This window comes from Strix uralensis, chromosome 27 (assembly GCF_047716275.1).
Source record: "Strix uralensis isolate ZFMK-TIS-50842 chromosome 27, bStrUra1, whole genome shotgun sequence".
In the NCBI taxonomy this organism is placed as follows: domain Eukaryota; kingdom Metazoa; phylum Chordata; class Aves; order Strigiformes; family Strigidae; genus Strix; species Strix uralensis.
Window position 1 is genome coordinate 6,066,279 of NC_133998.1, and position 21,896 is coordinate 6,088,174.

General features: G+C 49.0%; 1 protein-coding gene across 7 annotated transcripts in view; it reads right to left on the minus strand.

Annotated features, from left to right (window-relative positions):
* GNG7 (G protein subunit gamma 7) overlaps positions 1 to 21,896 on the minus strand; it is a 77,493-nt gene that overhangs the window by 33,962 nt on the left and 21,635 nt on the right. For 3 of the 7 annotated variants that reach the window (XM_074851970.1, XM_074851974.1, XM_074851971.1), the window contains one exon: positions 19,461 to 19,537. The exons of 2 other annotated variants lie outside the window; for them this stretch is intronic. The gene's annotated coding sequence lies outside the window, so the exon portion shown is untranslated. Of the gene's footprint in view, positions 1 to 5,241; positions 5,332 to 19,460; positions 19,538 to 21,896 lie in introns of those variants that run through there. 2 more of the 7 variants (XM_074851972.1, XM_074851977.1) reach the window with 2 other exon arrangements.

A 21,896-nucleotide genomic window follows, 5' to 3' on the forward strand; every position in this document is an offset into this window, starting at 1 on the left:
ATTAAGTGAAGGGTTATCATGAAAGTAGAACTTAAATTAAACCTCTGATGTAGCTTTGCACGGGAAAAGCTACACGCTGTATTAACTGATACACGGCACCCAGGAGAGTGACCCATCTGTCTGTCCAGCCGACCCCCGGGATGTCTGGAAGACACCGGTGGCTCACGTGCAGCTCCCCGCCGCTCGGCGCAGGGCCGGAGCCATCTCCGTCTTCTGCCAGACCTTCCAGGTCCACCGGCCAAGCCGAATTCAAAAGCACTGCTGCACTCGAGCAAAGACCTCACGCACGAGCCCAACCCGAGGTACAGCTCAAGGCATCTCGGGCCGTTGGGCAGAATGAAGTTATGGATGGGGTAAGGCTAGAGATACCTTGAGTAATTTAACATGCTCCAACGGCGTCCTGCTGTGTTTACAATTAAAATACCACAGGAAAAAAAACACTGTCCGCAGAAAGGGGAAGAGATTTGTGATTGTTTCCTACACCTTGAACCTCTTCTGGCCTTGAATTCTTCAGCCAGATACTGCATTCAACAGGTTAATGAGCTGGAGAGCTGATCAAAGGACAGATGTTTATTCCCCCTTTAATTTCTCTTCGAGTCACAAATGCTCACAAATATTTATCTGCAGAAGTCATAGCACTAATCCCATCTCCTTCCTAGCTTTTAAGTTCAGTGATCAAAGTTGTACAATTTCTTGAAGACTGTGTTTTAGTTTCAGTTAGTGGTCTCTTCTAAAGAATAATTTAAAAAAGCATTTTTCATAGGGGAAATGAAGAGCAAATGGGTATGTTCTAGTGAAAATTAAAAGGAACATCAAAGTGAAACAAGGCAGCTTAATTTCACACCATCTATTCCTAAAAAGGATGACTGTAGGCAATCCTCTTTCAACAAGTGTCGGAATGAGGACTTCACTTTCCCAGAAAGGCATTTGGAAGCACCACCTCACCTACCTCCCCACCCACACACGTACCCCCAGCTTCACAGCAGAGTTTGTGTGGGAACTCCTCTACCTGCCCCCAATCCTCTTCAAAACTGAGAGCGACGAGCGGATCCCTCCTGTGCTCCCACCCGTCGGCAGCACGAGGAGAACGGAGGCTGTGACAACCGAGGCGCTTGCTCAGAAGGTGGCCCCGGGCAAGGGCTTTGGGTTTGTTTTCCCCAGCCCTTCCAGTCTCAGCTGGGCCCAGCTGGGAACACGCAGCTTTCGAGCTCCGACTGGATTTTTCAGAGCTCACTTGCGAAGTTGCATTTCACTGGTAACCACACGAGCCCTGCACAGGCCAGGAGCACCACTGACATTTCACCTGCTGAATAAACGAGGTTAAAACCCCGTGTGTGGTGTGGTAAACATTTCCTAACGAGTATGAACCAAAGGAAAGAGTGTGACTGAGCTCCTTTAACAGTCAGCACTGGCTGTTTCCACCTGTGCTGCTGCCAGGGCTGTAGCTGCTGCCAGGGGACAGGCGGTACCTTTGCTGGGCAGCTGCGCCGGGATGACAGCCCGCTGCCGGAATGGAGGAGATTGAAATTCAGCGCTGTGAGTCAGACAAGCATGTGCAGGGTGTATTCAACAACAAACCGCCCCCGGGTGCTGCAAACACGCCGAGATGGCTCAAGCACCCAAGGCAAGGCCTTAGAGGTGCACTGGGGGCACGCTGCTCCGCGAACTCAGGGAACTGAGGAGCTGCAGAGTTTTCCAATCCCTTTGTGCTCGTTTTCCCTCCTCTGCCTCCAAAGGAGTCGAAATTAGATTTCTGCAGAAGCAAAAGGCCAAACTTCCCCACATGAGGGCAGTAATTAGGGCGTTATTAGAAATGCCTTCCGAGGTGACCGTTCCCTCCTTCCCCCCCTCTTGGTGCACGCTGATCCCGGGGAGTTGTTTGTCTCCGCTCTCCATTTGTCATCCTCACTCAAAGAGCACATGAGTCAGACCGTGCACCACAGATGCTGCCGCTAAGAGCACACTCCATTTGGGAATATTAGCAACCCTGCAGAACAAAGACAGCTAAAAAAATAAATCCCCATCCACTGACTCCCCATCAACTGTGCCAGTAAGTGCCTGGTAAATGTCACTGGCTTTAAACTTTGTATAAACATCAGTCCTTGGATGGTCCAGATTAACTCCTCGACTGCAGATCAGCAGCACACACCTTATAAAAGGGCAGCGACCAGGCTGCACCTTCAGCACGGCACAACCAGTGCCTGTCCCAGGGGTGCTCACTGTAGCTCTGTCCCAACGAATACCACAAAGAGGAAAAAGGAGATATATAACCTATTTTTGCACAGCTATCTTAGAGAGGCTGGGTTATTGCTATGTATAGTTCTCCAGAACAACAAAAGTGAAGCATTAATATTCACGTGGACCAGCCACAGCAGAGAGCTCAAGCCCTGGCCTGAGACCAGCAGCTTTGCTCTGGAAAAGGGACCTGACGAGCTTCAGTGAAACAGCACCGACCACTGGTGCTCTCACCACCGGTTTGGAATCCATTTACCACAACAGAATTAAACTAGATAAAAGGAAACACTTGAGTGCATGTAAATAATCCCACTAAATAAAACTATGCATGATTAAAAAGCCGTCAGCTTCAGTGCTGATAAACCTCAGCAGCCCCTGACTGCACTGTCACCGTCTCACCGCAGCTCTTGGCAGATCTTAACGCTCCTTTCAGGCACATCTGGAGAACTCTCCTCTTATCTACAAGAAAAACACAACCCAGAAAACACACAGTGACCCAGTTCCAAGTGCACAACTTGTCTGTTTTCGACCGAGCACAGAGCCAGCTGCAGCGCAGACTGTCCTGACCAGAGGCAGCTCCTCCGCCGGCGCCGGGCTCTGCGCAACGAGCTGCTCCTTCCGCATCAGCCTGTTCTGCTTGTGCCGAACTGCTCTTTGTGACACTCACAAACTGGTTTTGCAGAATCCTGCAATTAGAACAGCACCACCTATACAAATGCCACAGATTAAGGATCAAGAGCTCCTCTGCTCACTAGAGATTTTTTTTCTAAATCTGCCAGATTCGGATTAATTTGCATGTAGTGTGTTTTGAAGCCACGAACTTAAACGAAGGAATGGAGGAGTTTCCAACAAAAATGGTCGGCCTCTACACACAGAACCCCTACAGAGCTGATGGGGCATCAGCCTAAAGATCCACTGTGCAAAGCTGCTCACCCTGGATAGCAGCCAGCAGGAGAGGAGGGAAAATGTGCAAGAAACCGGGCAGTCCCGCTGGGTCATAGCTACTGTTCTTACGATTTCTAAAGCTCCAGGAATTAAAATGATTTGAGGCTCCTCCCTTATCACCACTGTATCTCATCTGTTCCTTCCAACCTGGGACATCAGTTACACAGCACTCACTGTGTGCCAACAGCTGGACAACACCCATCTGGAATGTTAACCTGTCCTGGAGGTCTGAGTGTGCTGAAAGGGCCGATTTAACTGAAAAACTGCTGCAAGACTCTGGAGGCAACAGCACCACAGAAAAGCAGCGAACTGCAGATCTTCAATTACCCCCCTGCACTCCTACATACCCCTTCCTTCCCCGTGTGCTCTACTACAGCATCTCCTCCGTTCCCGGCAGGGCCCCGGAACTGGAGCTGCTGCTGCCAACGTCTGGTGTTGCCGCTGCGCTGAGAGCACCCGGGATCAGGTCTGGCTCAGGTCTGGCCTAGCAAAGCGCGACGACAGCGGGGAGCAGAGAGCAGGCTGTCTGCAGACCAAGAGCCGCTGCTGTTCTCCTGCCTGAGCAGGAAAGGGGCAGGAGACAAGAGGAAAGATAATTCTAAAGGAACACTTTCCTAATTAACAAAAACTCACCAGCAAATCTCATGAGTTTGACGTACAATCTCTATCCGTCGGTATCTAAACAAAACATTTCTCCTATAGATACTAATTTGACAGCGTAAAGGACCTGAGATCAGCTCGCGCTTCCTAAATCCAGTGCAGCCCCTGGTCGGGGAGGTGGAGGCAGCGAGCAGCCAGCGGCAGGCACCGCTCGGCGCCCGGCACGCAGCGCGGCCACACGGAGAAACCAGAACGGAGTCTGTTTGCAAGGGCAGGGCAGGTACGTCCAGGTAAGCAGCAGAAGCATCCGTGCTGTGTCCAGCCACCCTTTACACAGACCAAACCCCGGGCTCTGTGCCGCCTCCACATGAACCTCCCTAACTAGTGAAACACAGGCGGCGTCCTCGCAAAAGGTATTAAAAGCTTATCTTTTAGACACAACATGATTGTTATTAAGATTTGGGTATATTAGAAAGGGGATGATGGATAAAACAGACATAAACTCGTCTTTACATGACTTAAGTCTTAAACAACAGAAGAGGCTGGGAACATCTTGCTTTACAGATTCATCCCAGCGTACCTCTGGAAGAGGCTGTTGTGTTTCAGGACGTGCCAAATCTTTGAGCAGAAACTGAATTGGATTCACTGTTCTCGTGCTGCTTCCTGCACCCTGGCAGCCAGGACGGGGGCAGGCAGCAGGAGATGACTTTACCTTGACAACGAGCAGCCCCACCAGCTGCGTGTAACTGTGCTGAGGAAGAGGCTCTCGAGGAGGGAAAGGGGTGGTATCACGGATGTTTAGGCAGGTTGTGGTGGGCGCAAACAAATCAAAGCACGGGCCAGGTGCACTCTGAGGTAGCTGTGCTGTGCCCCGGAGTACCTCGAGCTAACTTCCACTGCTGACACCACTGCCCTTGCAAAAAAGAGATCATCACGGATCTGCAGACTTTCCTAGAAGCCTGGAAGCCAGGGGTTTGGTGTCTTAACATTAGGAACAAGCACAGAGTCTGGCTGTTGAAACCAGGGTGCACTGGTAAGCACCTAAGCACCCACTTGGGCTTTGGCTCATCGTATCAGTGAGAGGAGCGTGGTTTGTCGTTTCCTCTGGGCACAGCCTAACGCTGCCACTGAACAGCTACTGCCTGACACACGGCCCCACAGCCACCTGATAAACAGCAGAAGCTCCCGTGGTCATCGGTGCGCGCTGCCATCGCTGTCAGATCACTGGGCTGAGGCTCTACGGCTCTTATTTGGGGAAAAACAGCACTGCCCGGGAATCAGCATCAGCCAAGGGCAGATTCAATAGCAGCAGGCACAGCCAGGGAAAAAAAAAAATGAAAACAGCAAAGGTTAATGCATCACAGGTCCGCACCAAGAACATGTTTGTCACCTCTCCAGTTCTACTACAGCCCTAGCCAGGCGAGATAGGCTAAGCCTGTCCCTGAACAGGAATGAACTCACCATCAGCACAGCCACGCGGTCAGTCTTCGCTGTGCTGTGCCTTTGTCTCGTAGGGACAAAATATGATCTGTTGGACTCACTTCTGATGTGGAGGATAGCTTGTGTCTACCCTCCGGCTGTTTTCACCCTGTACTGATGAACACAAACAACTCTTAATTAAAAGCACTAGAGTTAAGTCTTCGTCACATTTTAAAGGAGGCAAAACCAAGCATGTGGCACGCTTGAGTCATAGAGCAGGTCGTAGAGCAGAGTACCACCAAGAGTAACCCCACAGTTCTCCTCCTTTTCCTTTCCAAATAATTAATATTTATGATAAATGTATTTGCTGCTTTTGGCTTGTTTGGCAGCTGGCCCCTTGGTTCAAGGGCACATGGAAGCCTCGCGGTTACCTTCCTCCACCTCGAGCTTTGTCTTACTTCTGCGCCTATTTCTATAGGACAGCCTTGCCTGCACAACAGCTTCGAGTGCGGGGAGTTCGAGTTTTGCTGGATGTTTGTGGATCCCACCACCGGCCGTCACCTCTTTAGGAACGCAAAAAAAAAAAAAACAAACAACTCACAATAAATTTGCAGTTAGAGAACAAATCTTTAAATCGGACACTCGCAAAAGCACGCAGAGCTAGGATCCTACAAAAATGTTAGAAGTGGGCTCTCAACAGCAAACTAATTATAAATTTCTCTTAATAGCACGTTAAACCCAACAACTTCTTTTGCAAAGACGGAGGGCCCCAGGCCTGCTGAACTTAGAGCAACACACAAATGCTTTTGTATATTCTGGCAACAAAACAGGTCTCTTTAAACTACCCGATATTTCTGGACCATGGAAAGGAGCTCTCCGTCTCATTTACGGCCTTGCTAACAACGTGGGAAACTCATTACAAGAAACAAACACCCGAGGTGTTGCTTGCCACCTCCCACCTATCCCAACAAGCCCCGAATTAAACTACTTCCCAACTGTTTCTCTCCTCTGGGAAAGTAAATAGTGCGAGGGGCTGATCCCACACGCCTGCGGTGCGGCCTCAGGGGCAGCCAGCTCGCGCACCGCGCTCGTCCCACTGACCGCGACGAGATTTGTGCGAGCGGGAACAGCGCGAGGGAGCGCAGCGACACTCTTCCTGCACCCCTCGATGTCGTGGCGTGTCCCCCTTCGGCCGGCCCTAGAGCCTGCAGCAGGACACAGGGCAAAGCCTGCAAACCCAGAATGCGGAGCAGCTCGTAGACTAAACAGCCCAGAGCACTTTGTACGGGCTCTTTAAAGCGCTGGATTCGTTTCTTGTGAAGTGACCTGCTGACACCGTGACAATTTTAAGCAGCACATAAGCTGGATCAGCACGGTTTCTGAAAAGCTGCTTTGAGCTCTTCATCCATAAGAACATAATTTTATCAGCTCCAAAAGAGGAAAAAGCTGCCTCAGATGCAACTAACTCATAAGCTTTCCACCTGAAATCATCCACATAAACAGCCCCCATATGAAAAACATTTGAAGGCCAAACTTAAGCATCAGTTTGTTGAATTAAGCCGCTCGCTCCCACTCCCCTTCGCAGAGCTGGAGCCGGGCTGGAGCCGCCGGCCTGTGCCCTGGACCTGTGCAGACCCCAGATCCGGACGCTGCGAGCTCAGGGCTCCACGTCAGGGAGAGAGGGCAATGCACAACCACAGCAAAAAGCTGTTTCTCAGGCCCTTCCTGGAACTCCATCACACTGAACTGCCTGTTGATTTAGCCGCTGGTGCGAACTCGAGCAGAGCCAGCCACCAACACAGACAGCCCTGGCGCTGAACCGAGCTCCGGCAACGGTTGCAGTTCTGAGCAATCTTTTTTTTTTTTTTTGCTCTGCTTGGAACCACGTAAATAGCATTTCTGTTTGCCATTAATCCGTCCACGCTTGCTCTTCCCGGAGTAACCACTGCTGGGAACAGATCTGTGTGTCTTCAGATGCCCAGGGCTTCCCCGCCACGCCGCCCTGCCAGCCCTGCAGGATGTAAAAGAGCCGCCAGCGCCGCGAGGAGCGGTGGTGTCACCGGCAGGACAACGGGCAGAGCGGAGGCATCGAGGTTACGCTGGGGAACGCAGAGGAAATTGCTGCCGAAAACAGGAGCAAGATGTCTGGACGTGGATAATCCTTCCACAAACTTTGTGACATGGGTTTGTAAGCTAATGACTATAAAAGAGATTCAATAGGCTTTTCTGTGAAGCCTCTGCAAACCAGAGATGCTCAGGGATACGGGTGTCACTTGGGATTTCGGCCAGAGATGGCACGCTGCAGGCATGAACCAGCACATTCATCGCTGAAATTCTACAGTAGGCACAGAAACAGCTGAAAACATTAAGGAATATTGTTGTTCTAACGTAATCTTACGCTTTCCTACTTTTGCTGACCATTTTAATTGGCAGGTGAGGTATTACGGCAAAGCATGCTCAGAATAACGACAGCTATACCTTTATTAGTTTCAGTCTAATATTAGGAAGGAGCAGTGGTGTGAAGGAGGCAAATTATTACAGTCCCTGAACACTCGAGACTAGAGCAAGCCCTGAGAGCAACAGGAAGGAAGGGGCGAGGATTAACAGAGACCATTAGCTGCACATCACCTGCAAACCTCATTAATTCTGCTGTTTGTTAGAGGGAAGAAAAATAAAGCAGTTGGGTATTACAAGAGAGAAATCATTTGAAATGCAGCTGTTTTTTCCGAAGTGCAAGTTTCACACTTAGGAGTTCTGGAAAAGGATGCTGGCACAGCACCCAGGCAAAAGCTGTTCAAAGAAACTGGGTGTTTAGACTTGGGTGGAGGGACACTGCCTACCTGGGCGGTAACCCACAATCACCACCGGGCTCCATCGAAACCAGGAGCATCAGGCTGAGGCTCCAAGAGGCTAAATTCAGCTTAGATTAAGAAAACCTGACAGCCAGGGGAACTGCATTCTGGAATAGTTCTCATACAAGCTGTTATGGTACGCTCACAGGCATCCTAGCGCCGAGCAGGATTTGGTCTCTGAGGCAGTTTCCAGAGCCGTACCAGGGGTGGCTGCCCCCACGTGCCAACCGGGCACCAGCAGGTTTCGGGTGCTGAGGCCAGAGCAGCTTAGTGACACACGAGGAGCGTGAGTAACACAACCGAGCACTGATTCAGTCACCCAACCGCAGGAAACTCACCGAGTTCACCACATCATCTTCCCCCTGCCCTCCCACGGCGGGAATGGCAGGGGAGGCGATGGGAGGGGGCCCAGGCGAGGCAGACAGATGACCTGCCGGGCTGGGTAACTCTGCGAGATGATTCACACAGCCCCAGCCGTGTGAACGGCTTGCAACCACCTCGCTGCTCTTCCCCATCCATCTGTAAACACTGGACCTAAGCCATTTTATTTCTCCTGGGGAGACTCCCAGTGTTGTTTTGGCACAAAGACAACGGAACAGCCGTTCCCACTCTCCCACTATGGCAGTTTACTCCAAAACATCTCAAGCTCTGAGCTCACCTCCCGTCCTGCTGCCTTTCAGGGTCCCCCAGGGACCATCACTGCCCTTTTCGCCCAAGGTCCAAGCTCTCCGAAACCAACTGCGCTCCTTAAACTGAACTTGTTGGGCCTGTGAACCTTATTTCAAGCCATTCTTACCCAGTAATGCATTTCCCAGATGTGATGCTCAAATGGGAACCGGCTAGAAACCCGTTCTGGTGAAGCCAGCTGTGAAATCCAGCACCCGACTGTGGGAAAGCAGAGGTCATTTCCCCAAAGTTAGGGAAAACAAAGAGGTGTCGACTCATTCGCAGAACGAATAGCAACATCCGTACTGAGAAAGACAGACCAAAGGCAGCATCAGATCTGAGAGCAACGGGAAGAGATCCCACCAAGCAAAAATAAATACACTGTGCGTATCCCCAAGCGATGTGTGCAGCTACTCCTCCACTGCAACTGCAGCATTTCAGTCGCGTCCAGCTCAAGTTGTTTCGAGCTATAATAGAGCAGATTTTTGGTGCTGATCGCACTCTCACAGCCCTGCACTTGTTCAAGCTAACCACGGGAGATGAGGGTAGCTAGCCCTTATCGTTGTCTTGCCCACTGAACCTGAACCCCTGCATCAGTTCTCCCCTCTCCTTTTTCCACGATTCAGCCAAATAGCAAGAGATCCTTGGACTGACAAGCCAGCTTTGAGAAAATGGTAAGAGCGGGTGCTATTAACGGGCATAATGTAGTGGGTGCTCCCAGGACACACCCTCCCCCTGGTCTCCCAGAGGTCTGCAACCACCCCCCTCAAAGGGCTGCATCCATCGCTTCGGGGTACCCCAAAATAAAGGCCCCCCAGCTCCCCTTCGGTGTAACCGAGGGACGGTATTGTGTCAGGATGACCCCAGGGCAGCGAAGGAGACACGGGCCCAAACAGGCCAGGCTCTGTAAAGCCCTGCAGCGTAACACGGCTGGAGGGCAGCCCCGAGCAGAGGGACCAGGAATGCATTCGGAGGAGACCTACTGATAAGTCTACTGCAAAAAGAATGTTTTAGGGGTGACTCGTGATTGTGACAGAGATACCAAATAGTTGCTTGGTGTTGGTCTATACGCTCAGCAGAACAGATTTCCTTTAAACATCCAACTAAGCAAACCCTGACTCTGTATTTCTGAGGTAAAGTTGTTTGAGCTTTGGTCTCATGTCTCTTCTCTGTATACAGAGGAAAATTCACCATCAGGCTGCAGTTCATGGAAAATTGGCAGAAAGTGTGTTCATATCGCCAAATTTAGTCTGATACAAACTTAACACTGAAGATGTTAAGAGGTACGAGGAAAGGAGAAATCTGTGAAAACAAACGGGTCACAAAATCGCAGCGTCTCGAGGTACCTCTTAGGAGACTGAAATCTGAACACGGCCACTGGAGAGAGAGAATCAGGACGCTGCCCCAGATCTTTTTTTGACATGTTAAACTGGGATTATCTCAATTATACTAAAAAGTCATACACAGAGACTGCCACGATCTCGGAATTTTCCCCTGCTTATCTGCACACTGCTGATTGTGTCTGATTAAAAATGCAGAGGAGTTTTGCACATGCTGCAGAAAGTAAATTCTTAGAAAAGCATTTCGAGCACATAGGAGGGAAAGAAAGCTGGTTTGTAAGGTCACGTGTAGAAGAGAGGTGAAGAGAAGGGACATCAAAGAATGGTCCATCACCGACAAATTACAGACTGGGGAAAAATGTGACAACTCAGCTGTCAGCCAGGAACATGAGAGGGACCTTCTGAGAAATCAGGTGTCATTAAGTGGTGCTGGATGAGCGTCTAAGAAAACGCTCTGAGCGCCTCGCTGAGCTCAAATTAGATGTGGAGAACTGAAAGTCCTGTCCTCGTTCAAATGCAATCCAACTTTGAGCAGCAGCTGTTGCATTTAGAAGTGGGTTGGTTTTGTTTTTGGTTTTTAAATACGAGCACCAGAGACAGGGCACAAATTCACCTGTCAGCTCGACTCTGAGCACAGCAACCCCGGGAAGGCAGCAGCCTGGTTTATTCCAGCCTTCTTCCAAGATCACCACGTTCCCCGGCGCATTTTCTGAGCAAAGTTGCTTTAATGCCTGCCTCAGAGAACAGCCAGTCATGCCCAGTTCTGCAGAGGCACACAGTGTAGTTAAAAAATAAGTGGGTCCTCTGAGTCAGTCGCTCTCACCCTCCATTTCAGAGCTACACAGTGAGCAAGGAGAGCCCCGAGGTGAAACCACAGACCCGAAGGCTGCGGCTCAGGCTCCTCCAGAGCTTTCCTGCACGACCTTGGGAAAACAACCGACCTTCTTTTCCTTCGAGGCCACTGTAAATTTTAACAAAGCACTCAGACACAGACAGAAAACAGCATTTGTCACCGAGGAGACAGGATTCCTGTCCATGCTGATAAAGCTGTAAATGTGCTTGCACAAGGACCAGCAGCTAACCCAAAGAAATCCTTCGCACAATGCAGAAGTTAACGATTATTCCTCCACGGATCACCTGGCGCAATCTCACATGACACTGCAAAAAGTCCTGAGATAATTTCAAGCCATTCAAAACCCCACCAAATATTTTGTAAGATACATTCATCGTCAGTAGGGAGCAAACTAACAAAAAAACCTGCTCAAGACAACCTAAAGGGTTGAATTACAGTTTATCTCAAAGCCCACATAATGTGTTTGCAGACTGAGTAACCTTTTTTTGCTGACCACGAGGTTTACTGCAAAACATGAACAACTTTCACTCTGTGGCTGCTCCAACACGCAGCCATGACATAAAAGCCCCCAGCCCTGCATCAGAGTCATCTCCCCTCCAACCAAGGACCGGGGCAGCTCCTGCAGCTGCAGACGAGAGAACCCTGGAGGGTACAAGCCCAAAAATCTGAATTTCTGCCTTCCGAGCTGATCTGCTTTGCTTTTTAAAAGGAACCAAGCTTCAAGGGGACAGCCCCAAAATACTTCCCATTGTTCCTCGCGCCAAAGCATGACAAGCTTTGGTCATTCTTGACAGATCTGAGCTTCCCAAAGCTTGCGTCCCCAAAGCTAATCCCCAGCAGCTCCATCGCAGCAGCACGTGCTAGGATGAAGGCTTTTGTGCTGCCTAGTTCAAGTGCAATAATTCAAAAAGAAAGGGAAAGGTTTCTTACAGAGCTTCAAGAAGAGTTTGGATGTTTAGCTGCCATCCCACAAAAACTAGCAGTTAATGTGTTTTTAGCCACTTTTCCTTGCAGAGTAAAAGAAAAATGAAGAGCCAGACTGGTTTGCAGAGGCAAAGACTTGCAAAAGCAGTTTACATGACTCACACTTTTTTTTTTTTCCCCCCCACAGTGAAACCAATGAGGAGGGGCAGCAAGTGTTCAGCACGCGAAGGAACCGTTCCCTTTTGTTCCTGGGGCTGGCTGCAATAGGATTACAAGTGGCAGTGTGGGCCCTCCACAACTGCTCGGCAGAACTACCCTCTCCTCATCTCCAGTTCCAAAGCCAGGCATAAAAAAAAAAAAAAAAAAAAAAATCTGTGTACTGTGGATCTTCCATCTCCACACTTTTTGCATCGATCGCGGTGCAGTGGGTGGGACTTTGGCAGCAGCACGGTCTTTACTGCAACAGGGAAAGGAAAAGGAGAGAAATTACTGGCAGCGCGGGCCACTCCTGTTGGCAAGGCTCTGCAGCCGTTGCAATACTTTATAAGGAAATTTCTTGGACGAAACTGCCTATCCTCATGTTACTGAGGGGTTTTTTGTATTCCGTTGCAGATGCTCTGCAAAGTTATTCTTAGCAGGTATTTTGTATAGAACCAAAAGCTGTCCCCAGCCTGGGGACTATCTGCAGAAACACCAAAACAGATTTGAGATCTGCCGAGGAAATAAAGCATCCCTTCAGGTCAGCGCTACCGAAGCCAAGACCAGGAGAAGCAAAGACAAGTCCCAGGAGATTCAGGTTTAAGAAGCTCCTAGTACAGATGATGCAATACAGTTAAATCAGGCTTTGTCCAACCTCTGGCTATTAACGGTCAGAGCCCTGCTGGAACGCTTCCAAATCCTGCGAATCGATCACATTTCATCATCGGGCTACGGTAACATTCCGACGGGTGGCTTCCAAGGAAAGTTCAAGTTCTTCGTTTGTTTGTACTGGGGGTGCCTGTTTCTTCCAGATCAATGATTTACTGCGCCTGGCACCGTCCCGACCATGTCCTCGTGGTTACACTGAACGTCCAGATTAATAAAAACCTACTTACGTCTAGTTTTTAAAAAGATGAAGAATTCCAACGCTGCTGCCCTGGTGCCTCCAGCCTGGGCTGGAGCTGAACTAAGTTCAGAATTCTATCAAAGGCATTGAGGAATGGGATGAATTGTCTGGGGTTTGGGGCTGGTTTGTTTTTCCCCCAGACAAAGGTTGGTCTGACCTGGGGGACGTGGACTATCCATCTCCATCAAATAGTTACCAACAATAAATCAAGCTGAGGAAAGCACCAGGTAGAAAGCAGAGATGCACTTCAAGTTTAGAAGCAGGGCACCCAAGCTAATTGCTGACTAATCTGGCTCTTACCAGAAACTTTTGCACACACATTTTCCCCGTGGCCTTGTACAGCTGGGAGCATGTGACAGTAACACTGAGTCTCTCTGGACTGGACTGGCAGAAAAGCTGAATTCTAAGGAAAAAACAGCTCACGTATTAGCTCCTGTGTACACAGAGCGGAGAAGGAGAAACCCAAAACAGAGGAGATTTCTCCAGTCCAAGCTGCCATCAAGACGTTAAAAAAAGCAACTTTCCTTTCAGATTTTTAACTGAAATAGCTGAGTGCCTAATAAGCAAACTGCAACTGCCTTTACTCAATCAAATGGCATTCGGGGATTCCAGATTAATTCCAGTGAACTACAGCAACAAGCAACTGAAAGTTGCCAATATCCATTTTATTTGAATAAGTATGAACAAGATGTAAAATGCCAAAGGGTGGGGGCTGTATGTACAACTAATAAAGGTGTCTGGTAGCTTAAGTGATCTGGAGACAGTTCTGGGATTCAGAATTTAAACAAATACTAAACAAATGAGCTGGTGCAGAGGAGCAGAGGAATGCTGGCCTCAGGGCTGAGGAATGCAAGCCTGTCCAGACGGCAGCAAGAGAGCAGCTGTATGTGCACCCGGAGCTGGGATGGGAAACCAGCTGGAAATATGTAAAGTTAGTGCTGTTTAGGCACTTTTACATATATCTATACTTAGAAAAAGTAGATAAAGAACAAGCAAGCCTGTTTAATGACAATATGCCTATGCAACTCTGTTCCGCAACTTGAAAGCACAAATTCAACGAGATCCAGATAAGAAGAGATCGAGGGTTTTCACGCTAGAAAGTTGGAAATCAATTACAGAAACAATTGACAGCTGGATTATTCACCTAAATCCCCTGCACCCTCTCAGCGATTTGCATTTCAAACAGACCGAATTTCACAGCAGGACAGATCGTTTCCCCATCTTGTCTACAAGTTCACACAGGACTGAATTGTTCTTCCAGTTAGCCCACAACCAGGGCTTCCTATCTCACCAGAAAATAAAAGGTTTAGTTTAAAAATCACAGTAAGCATTTTTGCACATCGATAGAAAAGTGCTTAGGCAGCTCTAAACTTCAAAGAATTTCTTACAAGCCAGACAAACCTGGTTTAGGCAGAGACCAGCTCTGAGGCTCACTGACTGTGATACCGTGAGCAGTGCTAGAGCACGATGGTTCTCTAAAAAAAAAAACAACCAAAACACTACCAAATTCAATATTTATATGACCTGCACAATAGATGCCACATTACCATCTCACTAAACAGTGATGGGTAACGTCTTGCATGTCCCTCAGCATCTCGCACGCCCAAATGTCAGGTTTGCTCAGTCACGTGTGACTAACTCGGTCAGCTCCCGGGCCGGCAGATGACAACGTGGAGCACCTCCGGGTTGCATACAATACTGTCAAACAATGAAACCTCAGCTCTGCAGCTGCAAACAGCCATAAGGATATATTTGTGTTTACCCAGAGTTTAGGTGTTCCAAAGGAAAGGCTGATTTAATCATCCTGGCTGTGTGCCAGTTTGGACAGAGCAGCGGCTTGCCCAAACTTCAGGGACCCCCTTTTTCCTTCCCAGATCTCCAAACGCTCCTCAACCACGGCTCTTCCAAAAAACTGAGGTTGTTATCTCGGGCCAAGGAGCAGGAGAATAGGAACGCAGGCTCTGTTTACTGCTAGCTGTTCAGAGGAAAGCCCATGGGGGCTGTCGCTGCTGAAGGTTAGCTCGGTGCGCAGGTGGAGCATGTGGGAGGGCAGGAAGGACAAAAACCAGAGCCAGTAAGAACTGACTCAGCAACGCTCACCCCCTTTCATTATCTCAGATCTTACAGCAGAAATGTTAAGATACGCTTTCAAAATGAGAAGGCGAGCTGGAGATGGTTTATATAATGCTGCTGGAAGCTGGCAGACGTTTCAACTCATGCAAGTCACCAAGAGCACAGATGTATTGGGAAGCTGCAGATGAAAGATCGTATCGCCAGTCATCGACAGTAATTGGGGGCTGCAATAAGCCGTTACGGGGCAGAGCACATTTCAGGGAACCCCAGCGCAGGAGGAGCCTTCCCACGCAGGAAGGGATGGGGTCACGGCACACATGACGGGAAGGGAGAGTCCCACCCAGCACCGTGAGGGCAAAGGACAAAACTCCTGCTCCTGGCTATCAACACCAGCCTGAACACCAGCTCTGCAGACACCACAGCCTACAGCCTGTTATTGTTTCCCCTGAAAACAGCTTTAAAAATTCTTTACAGAATTAACTATGCCCCAAAACAAATAACACTCAGTAAAACAGGAGTAATGTTGCAACTTAAGAAATACAAATGGTTTTCCTCTTTTAGGTAAGGACTAGAAACATCAAAGCTGGCAGCTGCTGGTATAAATAGACGGGCCACCAGGGCTGGCTGAAGGGCCACCATGGAGAAAACTGACAAAAACCCCCGCTGTACTTGTTTTTCCATTATCTAATATTAGGCCATGTAGGTATTTATGAACCATTCTGCAGTGCATTCAAGCTAATTCCCAGAAAATCATGTGCCTGCGCAGCGAATTCGAGATGAGGAAGCTTTCCAATGTTTTCTCGAGAAGAGATGTGATCACCATGCAGTACGAACAGCACTTTGAAAACCTGCCTTGTTGGTTGGCTGCCATACACTGACCCAACGAGCGTCTTATTAAGCTTCCAGTCATCTCTTCCCAGCTATTTGTGTCAAACCGTGTGCTCTGAGGCTTGAAGAGTCTAAAGCAACTTCAGACTGGGGGCAGAAGGACAGATAATAGTTACAGAACCACATTATAAAACATTTGAAGAAATACTACGTGCTCAGAAATTAGTGCTGATATAACAAGTACATGACAAGAGCCTCTCTGGTCTACAGCTGCAAGGATAAGTCAGTAGTCATCAGGCCTGAAAGGCTCATTTAATTTCTCTGGTAAAAAAGAAAGAGTAAAAATGCCACAGACATTTCCAGCCACTTTGGACAATCAGTCGTGATCAATCCCCACCTCCTCCAGCCCAGGAGCGAAGGGCATGAGTCAGACGAGCCGCTGAACAGGGCAACACCTCCGTCCCGATCTGACAGCCCCATGGGCAAAGGCACTGGGTCACTGCACCCTCCAACCCTTCTCTTCCCCAGGAAGTACACTTGGAGTGCTCAGAAAGCAAAAAAATGTGTTCTGTTTACTAGAATCCCTGCAGAAGCCTGCATGGACAGGCTGCAGTGCCGGGGACAAGAGCTCCTGGCCATTAAGTTCCTTATTTGAACACTCTTTATGCAGCCTGCCTCTTCCTACTGCTCCATCTCTGGGCAGCTGCTCCGAGCAAAAAGCACTGATTTGCTGTCTTCAAGGAAAAAAATCATGCCTAGAGGGGAAGGCAGCTGAAAGCTACCCAAAAGCCTCGCTGCAAATTTTTGTATGAAACAGCACCTTATTTAGACAATTTGAAAAATGTTACAGAGGGACACTATGGCTGGGAATTTGCATAATGGGCGTCTACATCTTGCTTACCTAACAGGAGAAAAATCCTGTCTGTCAGTAAGTCTAGACTGTGGTGTTGAATCCAGGGGACCGAGGAATCTCCCAGCCAGAAATAACAGCCGGCGCAGGGCAGGGTGCTGCCATCTGCCGACACCCACCGCGGCGGCAGAAACCTCGCTGCTTGTAGGCATCTCTGGAGCAGACTGCTCTGCAGAGCTGGGCTCAGCAGGAAGAGGAGCGAGCAAAGCCATCCTCCTCCTCGTCACAAAGCCTAAACTGACTCTTCCAAGCGCTCCAGGGAGAGCTGCGAGGACTCGCGTGCCCTGCGGCGGCTGCTGCTCTGTGCTGGCGGCACCGCGCTGTTCGCTGCGGCTGCAGTTAAAGCAACGGCAGCGTGACAGTCTCTCTGATTAAAATGCATATACATTATTTAATACTAACAGGCCTCAGCATAACAGCAGCTTTCAAATTTAAACTACTCCAAAGGCTTAGGTGGCTTAACAGAGACCTCTGCAGTTCAGACCGGCTCACTGCAGGCAGTGACAGATGCAGTTTTTCCCACCAAACCGGGTTTTAGAGGCTCAGGTACCCAAAAGGCACTAAGGTGTGTATTTAGCCACCATTTCCACCTCCAGAAGCCTCTGCGACACACACGGACACGCAACCACTGGCTCTGGGGTCCCAGAGATGTCAGCTCATCCGAGCGACTGCAGCACAACAGCCACCGTTCATCATCTGCCCAACTTCTCCTCCGGCCCCAAAGCAGCATCAGCCTGAGCCGCCTCTCCCCACAGCCCCAGCGGGGACATCACACGCCTCCCGAAAACGGGGAGGTTTGAAACACGCGCTCAGCCTCCTGCCCCGTCAATTCCAACGGGGACACTAATAGAAGCAAGCAACGCTCCTCCTCTTCTTTGAAATACGGCACCCTTGATCTAAAGATAATCCATCTCTAGGACAACAGAACTATGTGAGCAAGATACTCTATTCTCAGCTATGGGTTAGTCATCTCACCAAGCTTAAGTTCCTTTACCTTGCCGGTATTTCACACATGGGACAGGAAATATAGGATTTCACAAAAGGGACTGCTGATGCACGACGGGACTTCTGAGGCTCCACAGAAAGCGCTCGTGCCAAGGATTACACTACGAAGACGGAGGTGACCAGAGAAAGGGACACCAACACCCGTGTACCGCAGTCCGTGTCCCCTGTGAAATTTCCAGCTATTGAGTGTTCCAAGTAGCAATAGATATCATTTCTTTAAAGCCTCCTAAGAATTATTTCATACAAGCAGCTGCACTTATAAGTCAGCATCTGGTGACCAGCAGGGAAACGACGGACAAATGGGATGTGGTTAGACCCAACTGCATCGCGTCACGCGCGGTGTCGCAGAACTGCCACCCGCACGGCAGACCAGAGTCAAGAGCTCGGAAGAAAGAGATATGTGAAGCCAAGGAGCTGTGAAAAACTGCAGAAGCTATTTTGGAAAAGGAAGCAGTGGAAATAGGCGGGTAAAATGCTGTTTCTAGGAAGTCGGTGCAGACCGAACACCAAGCTTAATCTCACCATCATCTCCCTCAAGCACACTGGAGTTCACTTGTTCAGTGTGGCCCGTCTCCTTTATGCAGTGCGGCTTATTAGGAGGTGAACTATAGCTGCAGGCATCATTCCAAAATCAAATTTAAATATTGTATTTGGGGGCACACAGGGAAAGTATCAACAAATTGGAAGAACTAGCCTAAAACCTTCAGGACAGTACTATTGATTTATTCTGTGCTCTGAGATCACACGGGCTCTAGGGCAATTTAAAACAGCACGACTGATATTTAACTTATTTCTTCTATGGAAAAGTCATGAGGCTTTAATCACCATGCTGCTTCATTAACTGGAGATTACTAATTACAGGGTTTGTTAGTCAGCACTACCAGACAATGTTCTAGTGTTGATTATTTGTATAGGGAAGATTGGAACCGATGATTTAATAATTTTAATGGAATACAAGGTGATTTGCAAGAACTGTCCTCAGCAGAACGGACAAAAATCATTACGGTTGTCACGTACTTCCAGAAAGTAGCAGCTTCAGTGGGATCAATGTGAAGCCAAAGATGAGGGAGAACAGCACAGGACAAGTGAGGCACACACCTTAAATCACGTGTGGCATCTCCTGCCTCTACCCTCGACCACTCTGCTTAGAGGGCTGGGAGAAGACAGGACATTTGCAGCATCTAATATTCCAGCACTGAGCAAAACCGCTATTACACAGGATGAAAAAGCCATCATCTGCAGCACCTCCTGCTCGTCTGCTGCTGGTTAACACACACAGACGTTCCAGCAAAAGCCAGATAAAAAAGGCAACTGAACATCATCCAGCTACAGCAGCTAAAGCCTGCTGCTTCCCTTGGCTCCCAGCGAGAACAAAGGCTCCCACACACCCCTCACGCCTTCTGACTAAGAGGGACATGTCTTCTTTGGAATCTATAGATCTTCTTCCCTAATTAAGGAGGTGGATTACTGTTACATAACGAGCAGAACATCGTTCCACGTGGGCAGCGAGTAATCACCAGCCTTTGTCTCCGACCAGCAGGAGCACGAAGAGTCAAACAGCTAACGCTCTTGGGCAAACACCACAACGGTCTGAACTGCTGCGGCGTTTTCCCTGTAGCAGGTAAAGCTTAAACCATCAGTGGAAAGTAAATTAATAATGAAACGATACTGCAAGTTTCACAAGGGTCGAGTTCTTCTCGCTCACCTTCTTACTGCAGCGGAGCAGTTTCGGCTACTGTCTCGTAGGGCGCGTGGCTGCCGGGGATCCCGGTTGGGTTCCTTCTGGAAAGGAAATGGGAATTCAGGATACGCTGAACAGATGGTGCATTATTAATGAAGTTATAATTTGAAATAATAGATTTTACTCCATTGACTGCAGTTTCACTGTAGCAATATTTACCTCAATAATTAGTGCAATAAGTTGGGCGCTGCGTTCGCTGCCATCGTCTGGTTTTACCGACAGCAGTTTTCCTCACCAAGAACTCAATGTCCCAGGTATGTTTTGAAACAAACAGTGATTTGTTTGAATTTTGTAGTGTTTCCAAGCACATCTTTATTTTGTTGCACACAACAGACACAGGCATTGACAGGCAACCCATTTTCATTTGTTTTTATAAATAACACGCATGACCTGGAGGTCACGCTGGGTATTTCAGACACTGAACGTGAATGTGTGGCATCAGACTTCAACTGCTGGATGAGAGTTCACTTAAATATCCTGCTCTAGATTTCACTGCAGTCTAACTACTGGACTACAGGCAACAGATGTTGAGCTTAAGCCCCCCCGTGGTGGCAGAGGCGTTTGCACCTTTGTATTTTTGGGGGGAACGCTGCAGAGGAGTGTTTTAGCAAAGAAGCCAGCAGAGTCCTGTGGCTAAACACATACTGCCAAGCTTAGTTTTCAAGAAACAAGCACCAAAAAAAAAAAAAGGGTCTAGCAATAAGCTGGCCTGAAGAAAGCATTAAAAACACCCTGAGAAAAACCAAGGCATGTTTAGCTTTCTCACACGCGGGGATGCGCCCGCCACAGCACGTTACCCGGCTCCGCAGGCTTCCTGCCTACCAGGAAGGCATTGCCCAACCCTCCTCCGGTCAGCCCAGCTCACCCGCTGAAGTCAACGCTCCTGTGAGCGAGCGCTATGGATTAATTCCAAGAATCCATCTGAGCTGAAATCCAACCCCGCTTGTTTTCTCCACTTACTGTCTGAACACAAACAATTTTTTTTTTTTTTTTTTTTTTTTAAAAGGAGTAAAACCCACGTCATTTACTCTCCACTGGGTTTCAGGCCATGGCTTGCCTTGCCCCTTTCACCTCCATCTTCCTCAGATTTCAGTAAATCAAAGGGTAAGGAATAGCTCTCTTGCCAAAACAATCATTTTAAAATCAATATTTAATTATTTTTTTTTTTAGACTAGCAATTCTCACAAATACCATATTCCAAACAAGAGCGGCGAAGGCCAGCTCTCCACACAAATACGAAGGTGAGAGCAAGAGAAAAAGCCTTACTATGAAACAGAAGAACTTGCGTTCGGTTAGGAGACCAAAAGACCAAAAAGGAGCATGGGGTAAAGGCGTAAACACTTCAGACACCGAGCAAACAGCACAAGGTTTGTGATCAGCCTCCACACGGCTCCCAGCCCACCTGCACCCACACACCCCTCCAGGGTCTGAAAGCCACTTGCTGCTTCCTCACACTGCCCCTGCTCGAGGGGAGATTTCCACGGCCCCGGCGAGGCTCTGGCCGGAGCAGAGCAGGTGGAGAGGAGCCTGCGCCTTCCTCCCGGCCCGAAATAGCACATGCCAAAGCTGGGGCCTCGCTCAGCACCATCGCTCCTGCTCAAGCAGCACGGGCCTGCCTGATCCCCGGCAGAATTCAGGAATAAACCCAAAGGGACTGAAATTCGGGGGATTTTGTTGATGAAGCGGCCCAGCCCTCCCAGAATACGGTATGGGAGAGAGGACTGCGGAGCTGAAAAACCTGAGGGGTCCTGCAGGTAAGAACAGCCACCAGGAACACGGAAAAACAAGCTCCCAGGAGCAGCGGGCCCCGGGGGCCCCTCGCTCTGCCTCCGAGGAGGCGCTTCCAGCGCACGGAGACGCGGCTCTGCCTCTCCCTGCAGCCCAGGTTAACGAGCTGCTACACAAAAGGGGTGCAATGAGCACTCTGGAGGAATTTCGGCCCTCAGGAAGTCAGCACGCTCTTCAGCCCTTCCCACACAGGATGGCGTGCCTTTCCCAACGGAAATAAATTACCATTACTTTCCCAATATCTTGCTAATTGCTGAAAAAGATGAATTTGCCCCCATAAATCACAGCCTGCGCTGAGCCAGCCTTCAGCTGCAATCCCCACTCCGTTGCCTCCCGACTCTTCCAGCTATACGTGATTTCATAGCATGAAAAAATAATTACGGCTTCTAAATTGCAAACAGATTTAAATAGCAAGCAGCTTGGCCCCGTGAAGTATGTGCAGTTGTTTAAGTGCCTCTGGTGCTCTGTAAGAGCTGATAAATGCCAAGCTGCTACAGGAATCAGTCACCACCTCCAAGCTGCAGGAGAGCGCTCGACGCCTCGTTCAGAGACAAGACACCCAAAACCAAATCTACCTTTTGACTCAATGAAGTCTTGAAGCTGTAACTGAAG